We start from the raw sequence: 9,603 nt of genomic DNA, 5'->3' as shown, positions 1-9,603 counted from the left end.
GAATAATTTAGTCTTTTAAAAAAATGATGGTAGGTGAATTTAAAGTAATTTCCCCTTCCATTTTTTTAAACAACTGATAATATTGAATATTATTTGTTGTGATGAAGGGAAATTATTTGGTGGCCGTCTTAGCCCACTTGTTAGCAGTATAGACCACCTGTTACTACTATATATTCAGAAGTACTGTAGTAATGTTCCGACTAGACATGTGCCGATTACCAGTTTCAAGGTATACCGTGGTAAGACAACGTCAAGGTTTCAAAACAGAAAACATTTTCCGTCATACTGTCACCATGGTATTAGCTATTTTTTATGTTCCAAAAATGCATGGACAAATCCTTCGCTTGTAGCTGTTAGGCCCAACCCTCCCCCGCCTGTTTTTACTTGGTGTCAGTGAGCCAGATGTGTTAAACAATGGCTGAAGGAGGTGAAACTCCTGAACTTTTTCCCCCATCGAAGAAAACAAAATCGCTGGCATGGGAATACTTCGGCTACAGAAAAGTTACAAATGGCCGCGGCTTAGAGGAGGAGGGCCAACCGACATGTAAAACATATTTGCGGAGGGTGGCTGCCGAGGAGGCAATATTTCCAATATGATTTCACATTTATACAAAATTAAAGGTTACTAAACACTGTCATGCACGTTTTCCACCAGCTGTGAGAGTTAACTCCAGTGTGGTTAGTGTGTCTAGCGCAGGGGTTTTCAACCCAGTCCTCAAGGCACACTGTGGGTCCTGGTTTTTGTTCCAGCCGATCCAGCAGAGACAGTTGAACCAATGAGGCTTCTGCTAAAACAAGCCACACCTGACTGCAATCAACTGATTGCACTTGTAAAACACCAGATTGGGGAAAAAGTGTTGTCATCTTGTTTGGTAAGAATGAAATCCTGCACCCACAGTGTGCCTTAGTGGAATAGGTTGGGAACCCCTGGTCTAGCGGTGGTAAAACGTGTTTTTTTTCTCTCTGGCAACTGTCTTTGTTGAGAAAGAGAGTGTGTTTACAATGTAAACATGATATGAGTCATACACACGTGCTTTTCTAGGAAAATGATTCAATTATTTTTGTTCTGATGGTAATAAGGTTGAGCTGTGGCTGTAGGCCCAACTAAAGGACTGCATTTATTTTAATGCATATATATATATATATATATATATATATATATATATATATATATATATATATATATATATATATATATATATATATGGCGGAAAACACAGACCAGGCTGAAAAAGCAGTTTCTGCTCTTGCACCCCTGTTTAAAACAAACTACTGTATTTTAAGCCAAAAGAACTGTTGTGTTTGATAGAACTATATGTCTATATGCTGCCATAGCAGATTCATGCCGCATTAAGCCCCCGAACTATTTTTAATTTGTTCGTTTTACCCTGGAGACCCCGTTTACAGACATCGCGCAACCGCTTTTGTTTCAACCAAGCCAGGAAGGGAAGTAATCATAGTTATTATTCGAAATGTATGTCGTTTTTTGCTTAGAATCATTAATTGATGTGTAATTTTTAGTTTAAAAAAAAAAGGACTTTAAAACTTAAAAATATGCGAGTGAATAATTTTAAACAAATTACGTGCTAATGAAAAAAAGGGTATGTAAATTAGTCACGAATAGCTACCTCATAACTATTGCTTAATTGTATTTTTTATGTTACTGTCGCATTTTCCCCGATATTTTTTATGATAAATAATCGAGCCAAACAAAAAAAATTGGGAAAAAAATGCTGAAGAGGGTAAATGTATGAACAAGAAACCACTCCTTGATGTCTGCAATTTCTGCATTGCGACCCTTGTTATATTACCATGTTTCACCCATAAAATCCCCCCAAAATCCGGCTGTGGCCATTCAAATCTGTGTCTTGACACTCGGTGATACATGCTACATGGAGTTTTTGGATCGAAACAAGTACGCGATAATATCTCGTTAAAATCATGGCGTCTTTAATTATGCTTTCTCATGCTCTCACCTACAGTTAGGGTTTTGTTGCTATTTTTTTTATTTTTTTTTAAATGCCCTCCTGTTCAATTTTTTTCTTCCCCCAGAAAATTGAGATTTTAGGCTTTCCAATTTATCACACATGCATATTGGACATATTTGAAATTTGGTCAAATTGGGGGTCTCAGAGCGTAATTTCAAGTCAGAGTGTTTTCATCCATATATAATTTATTTTAACTTAACATCCCACTTACGTTCCAATTTGCTTATATGTTTGAGAAATAAAAATCCTGTTCGATGTAAAAAAAGTTTTTTTTGTGTTTTTTTTAAAACCCAGATATCTCAAGATAACACATTTTAAAGCTGTAATTGCAGTACCGTAATATTTTGGCTTAAGGTTGTCATACCGTCAGAATATCATACCGGCACATGCCTAGTCCCGACACAACCTTTAAATAATTTAAAAATGAAATTAAAAAAAAAAAAGTAAGCAAAAGGTTGTTAGTAACTGGCAGCAAATAAGCGAAAATACGGGTCGAGAAAGGTTCCCCCTCGCTAAAAATCTAATTAATTCTGGACTTCACTTCCTGGGGCTATGATAAGGTTTCATTATCATGGAAGCCACCTGTTGCATCTGAAATGTCTGAATCAAATGTCAAGTGTCTCTCTCTGCCATATGTTAAACACGTAAAGTCAGTGAATAGTTATTTAATATATGGATGTTGTCGACTGATTTCTGAAATTTGCCTTGTGGTTTATTACTAACATGTACTAGTTGGCCAAAAGAATGGGAAATGTTAGCAAAATTGTCATTCTGCTAGTGTTCTAGAAATGCTCAAACAGTTTTCGCTAGTCTTCTGTAAAAGGAGAAAATTGCTACATGCGAGGCTTACAGTCAAAGGAAGGCCGATAATACGTTTTTAATCGTTTCGGTTTAGTGCCCACAATAGGCATTTTTCTGGGAACAAGATGCGAAACAACAAAAATGCCGCCTTTCATCATTTTTTCCTCGAAAAAGGAAGTAGAAACAGTGCCAGCTGGGACCTAGTTTGTCCCTCGCGTTTGCTTTTTCCTGTTTGGAATTCCTCAGAATTCACAGACAGGATAATGGCGATAGCCTGGAAATGAGGCATGACCCTCTAAAATGAGGATGAAAGCTCACGTTATAAGGGAGATGTCCATATTAGGCCAGAAAAGAGCATCTGGTTCCATTTAAAGATGCTTTTAAAACTTGCCACGCGGTCCACATTGATCTAAAAACAAATGTTTAGAGCATTAGTATTATTACGTAAGTGGATGGTGTCTTTTGCATACTTTCAGCACCAGGGGACTTGCTGGTACTAAATACCATGACCCCGACACCCCTCCCATATGGTTCTACTTTAAACATACCAGTCTGTGCAATCATAGCACTCGCAATCTCCACCACTGAGTGAAATGTGTCCATAATGGGATCGTCTCAAATTTGTGTGACATGAAGAAGACTAATAAAACATCCACAAATATCAAGTGATATTTAACTTATAGGCTGCCATTGACTACGATAGACATCTCATCCCTTTTGACTGGGAAAGGATGGTCGCCCGCCCAGTCAAAACGGATAGGACGTCCATTTTTGTCGATGGCAGCCAATGAGTTAAAGGAGAGAAAAAAAAAAGCATAATCCATATTAATATTTAACCCCTTTAGACCCGTAATTTTTCTGCTGGGCAAAAAAAAAAAAAAAAAAAATCTGCACTGATTTTTACTGTATTCAAACACCAAATCAAAGTGCAATTTTTTTGGTCGGGGATATTTCTTGCTTTTAGTGGTTGTTTTTTTAAAGATGTCCCAATCGATCGGCATCCCGATCGGACCGATCGATCGGGTCCGATCACGTCATTTTCAAAGTATCGGAATCGGCAAAAAAATATCGGACATGCCTTTTTTAAATATATATATATATATATATTTTAATTAAATCGTTTTCGAATTGTCTAATTGTCTTACACTCATCCAGAGTCTTTAGTTTTGGCTTAAAGTAGGGCTATCAAATTTATCGCGTTAAAGGCGGTAATTAATATATTTTTTAAATTAATCACGTTAAAATATTTAACGCAATTAACGCATGCACTGCACGACCCACTCACGCATTGTCGCGTTCAATCTATAATGGCGCCGATTTACCTTTATATAGAGCTAAAAGGCAGCGTAAAATGAGTAGAGTGCATTTTGGCAGTCTTTGGAGCCTTTTTTAAGGCTAAAGCCTTAAAATCCCTCTCTCAACAATTAGAAATATCGTGGGAAGCAATGTGGGGAAGAAAGGTAGTAGTTGATCTTTTTCTTAACACCCTATGTTATTTCCCAACGCAGAGAAGAGTTCAACAAATACACTAGAGGGCAATATTTAGTCACAATATACAAAGTCACATTTATCCATTAAGAATTACAAGTTTTTCTATCCGTGGATCCCTCTCACAGAAAGAATGTTAATAATGTAAATGCCATCTTGAGGATTTATTGTCATAATAAACAAATACAGTACTTATGTACTGTATGTTGAATGTATATATTCGTCCGAGTTTTATTCATGTTTTTCTTAATGCATTCCCAAAATGTATATGATCGAGAAAGATTATCGGGAATGATTGGAATTGAATCGGGAGCAAAAAAAAAAAAGCAATCAGATCGGGAAATATTGGGATCGGCAGATACTCAAACTAAAACGATCGGGATCGGATCGGGAGCAAAAAAACATGATTGGAACAACCCTAGAATTTATTTTTAATACTAATGTGTTTTTAATGTGAAATGAGCACTTCACGTTATCCTTTTTGAAGTTGCGTTTGGTCAGCCTTTTTCAAAGAACCAAAAATAGCAAAGAGGGCGTGCCAAACCCCATGATTTGATTTCGATGGGGAAAGTTTGATCCAATCATCTCCCAGAATTGGCAATAGCGACTTAAATTCTGTGTACTTATTGGTTTAAAGACGCGAACGCAGCATGCTTGTCTGAAGGGGTTAAAATACCTATACAGAAATATATATGGCGGAAAACACAGACAAGACTGAAAAAGCAGTTTCTGCTCTTGCAACACTCTATAAAATAAACTGCTACATTTTAAGCCAAAAGAACTGTTGTGTTTGATAGAACAATATGTCTATATGCTGCCATAGCAGATTCATGGCTCATTAAGCCTCCGAACTATTTTTAATTTGTCCGTTTTACCCTGGAAACCCCCTTTTACAGACGTCGCGCAACTGCTTTTGTTTCAACCTAGCCATAAAAAGAAAGCAAGTAATTATATTTCTTATTCAAAATGTCTGTCATTTTTAGCGTAGATTCATTATTCGATGTCCAATATTTTGTTTAAAAAAAAAAAAAAAACGACTTAAAAAAAATTATTCACTCGAATATTTTAAACTTTTAGACGAATTACGTCAGAATGAAAAAATTGGTGTCTGTAAAAAAGTCACGGATATTTGCCTCATGACTATCGCTTACCGTAATTTTATAAGCCGCTACTTTTTTCCTTCATTTTGAAACCTGTGGCTTATAGTCCAGTGCGGCTTATTTGTTGATTTTTGTTTTAGGTAACACTTTATTTGACAGCGGTGTCATAAGACTGTCATAAGATCATCAAAATTATGACATGACACTATCATGGACATTACTGAATGCTTATGTCATTAAGTGTCATTTGGCAAATTATGTCACTAACTCAATTTTTGTCCATCTTGGATCTTTTGCATCCATTCAAAAGTGAGATCATTTGCCGGATAACACTTAATGACATCTGTTATAAGCATTCATGAATGCTCAGGACAGAGACATGTCATAATTATGATAGTGTAATGACAGTCTTGGCACCACTGTCAAATAAAGTGTTAGCAAATACCATAACAAGCAATTGATGAAATAATTGACCAGTAACTAAATAAATATTTAGCACAGAACATGATTTTTGATTGTTATTTACATCCGCTGCAATGCATGCTAAGAGGCATGTTGGATGTCAACAGCAGGTGGCAGCAGAGGTTGACTGTCTCCCCCAAGGAAGCAGTGATGGCCAAATGAAGCTTCTTGAAGCAATAAAGCTTTGCACTAATTAGTCCAAAGTTTAATGATGGTTCATTTGGTCTTATGACAGTCGGTCGTATGATGCCGCTGTCAAATAAGGTTGTACCCGTTAATATCTTTTGGTGTAAATATCCCATGATACAGTGAGGACAGCTGTGGCTTATAGTCCAGTGCGGCTTATCTACGAACAAATGCCGTTTTTGTGCCAAATTTGGTGGGCTGCGGCTTATAGTCAGGTGTGCCTTATAGTGCGAAAATTAGGGGTAATTGTATTTTTTTTTTGTTACTTTCGGATTTTCCCCGATATGTTAGGTGATAAATAATCGATCCGAACAAAGAATTTTTTGTTCGGGGTAAATATAGGAAAAAGAACATCTTGACCACTCCTTGATGTCTGCGATTTCTGCGTCGCGACCCTTGTTATATTACCATGTTTCACCCATAAAATTCCCCCCAAAATTTAGCTGTGGCCATTCACAGCTGTGTTTTGACACTCAGTGATACATGCTACATGGAGTTTTTGGATCGAAACAAGGGAAGTACGCGATCAAATCTGGTTAAAGTCATGGCGTCTGTAATTCTGCTCTCGCGTGCTCTCACCTCCAGGTAAGGTTTTGCTGTTTAAAAAACTTTTTTTTTTTTTTAAATGCCCTCCCGTTCAAAATTTTTCTTCCCCCAGAAAATTGAGATTTTAAGCTTCCCAATTATGTACATGCATATCGGACAATTTTGAAATTTGGCCAAATTGGGGGTCTCAGAGTGTAACTTCAAGTCACCTGAGTGTTTTCCGCCATATACATTTCATAGGATGACCAGAGGTGGGTAGTACTAGTAACGCATTACATTTACTCCGTTACATTTACTTGAGTAAATTTAAAAAAAAAATGTACTTCTTACAGTAGTTTTAACACACAATACTTTTTACTTTTGCTTGAGTAGATTGGTGAAGAAGAAACAAAACTCTTACAACGATACTTTGGGCTACACTAGAGTCGTTACATATTTCTTCTTTATTCTACATACTGTATTGACTTTATTTCGGCTAGAAACGCCGACCGTGGCTGTCTCAGTTTCACCAATGAGACGTCGCAACAATAACCACATGATTCCATTATCCGAATCAGAGGTAGCGATATTTTTTCATCCACTAAAGGGTACTCATGCTCATGCTCTTTGGACGGGTGATGTTTCATAGTGTTGTTCTGTTCTAAATTCGATGATTTTTGTGTCATCTTTTTGGCCTAATATGTATGGAAACACAGGAGTCCCAAAATTAAAAAATAAATGGATAAATAAAATAAATAAATGAAAATATAAAAGTATATTTTGACATTGACTTATTGTCATTGAAAATCCCAAACTGTAAAAACAATAACAATTTTTGTTATTGAGTCTTACTTTTTTTCATTGAAAAACACAAACGAAAAAAACAATGACAATTTTTGTCATTGAATTTTACATTTTTGTTAGTGAAAAACACAACTGGAAAAAAATTATTTATATATTGATATTTCACTTGTCACATTCTTTGCTTGGTCTGTCAGTCAAATGGCGTTGCGAGGGACTTTCCAAACAGGAATAGTATTCATAGCTGATTACTCGTAGTTTACCTGAAGGAAAGTGACGTCTCGGAGCGATGGGGGAAAATCTGTATCACGTGGGAATTTTGATTCATCATTTATTGTGAGAGATATGGGAAAAAAATCTTTTCACAACTACTTAGAGAAGCAGCTGACAGGCCGGATGGGTCGGCTCAGCCAACTACCCCATCACCAAGAGAATCAAAATGAATGTCTTTGATAACTAACTCTTTTGTTTTGGCACTCCTGTGATTCCATAAATATGGTAATGTCATAAGTTATAGTACAGTATAATAATAATAGTTCATATAGATCAAGTTGTGCTGAGAAAAAAAAATAGCATTATTATTAAAAAAATCTGACATTCTAAGCAGCTACTCACAATGTTACTCATTACTTGAGTAATCATTGTAAAAAATACTTTTTACTCGTATTTGAGTAAATTTTTGAATGACTATTTTTACTTTTACTTGAGTAATATTACTTAGAAGGTATGCTAAAACTTAGTTGAGTAAAATTTTTGGCTACTTTACCCACCTCTGGGGATGACTGAAAACAAATAGCAACAAGTGATTAAATAAGTTACTCATGAGCAACTTCTGCAGTTTTTCAAATAAATGTCATTACCAGTTTCAGACTATAAGCTGCTACTTTTTCCCTCATTTTGAATCCTTCGGTTTATGGTCCAGTGCGGCTTATTTGTTGACTTATTTAGGTTAATAGGTAACGCTTTATTTGACAGCGGCGTCCTAAGACTGTCATCAGACTGTCATAATTGTGACATGACACTGCCATGGGCCTTAATGAATGCATCTGACAGATGTCATTAAGTGTCATCCTGCAAATTTTGTCACTAACTCCATGTATGCCCAGCTCAGATCTTTTACATCCATTCAAAAGTGAGATAATTTGCCGGGTGACATTAAATGACATCTGTCATAAGCATTCACGAATGCTCATGACAGTGTAATGTTACAATTATGACGATCTTATGACAGTTTTATGGCGCCACTGTTAAATAAAGTGTTACCAAATATCATAACTAGCAATTAATGAAACAACTGGAACAGTAACTGAAGAAATAATTAGCACATAACATGAATTTTAATTCGTATTTACATCTGTATCGCTGCAATGCACGCTAGGAGGCATGTTGGACAACAACGGTGTTTACAGCAAGCGGCAGCAGAGGTTGACTGTCTCCTGCAAGGGAGCAGTGATGGCCAAATGAAGCTTCTTGAAGCTCTGCAGCCAATTGGTTCAAAGCTTCATGATGGTTCATTTGGTATTATGATGCTGCTGTCAAGTAAAGTGTTACCGGTTATCTTTTGATGTAAATATCCCATAATACAGTGAGTACAGCTGCGGCTTATAGTCCAGTTTGGCTATCTATGAACAAATGCTGTTTCGTGTCCAATTTGGTGGGTGGTGGCTCATAGTCAGGTGCGCCCTATAGTCCGAAAATGACAGTATAATGAAAATAAATAAATAAATAACTTACTCCTAGAGTGGGGCAAATAAGTATTTAGTCAACCACTAATTGTGCATGTTCTCCTACTTGAAAAGATTAGAGAGGCCTATAATTGTCAACATGAGTAAACCTAAACCATGAGAGACAGAATGTGGGAAAAAAAACAGAAAATCACATTGATTTTTAAAGAATTTATTTCCAAATTAGAGTGGAAAAATAAGTATTTGGTCACGTACAAACAAGCAAGATTTCTGGCTGTCAAAGAGGTCTAACTTCTTCTAACGAGGTCTAACGAGGCTCCACTCGTTACCTGTATTAATAGCACCTGTTTTAACTCATTATTGGTATAAAAGACACCCGTCCACAACCTCAGTCAGTCACACTCCAAACTCCACTATGGCCAAGACCAAAGAGCTGTCGAAGGACACCAGAGACAAAATTGTAGACCTGCACCAGGCTGGGAAGACTGAATCTGCAATAGGTAAAACGTTTGGTGTAAAGAAATCAACTGTGGGAGCAATTATTAGAAAATGGAAGACACACAAGAC

This window comes from Corythoichthys intestinalis, chromosome 21, assembly GCF_030265065.1.
Source record: "Corythoichthys intestinalis isolate RoL2023-P3 chromosome 21, ASM3026506v1, whole genome shotgun sequence".
Classification (NCBI taxonomy): domain Eukaryota; kingdom Metazoa; phylum Chordata; class Actinopteri; order Syngnathiformes; family Syngnathidae; genus Corythoichthys; species Corythoichthys intestinalis.
This window is presented reverse-complemented; position numbering follows the sequence as displayed.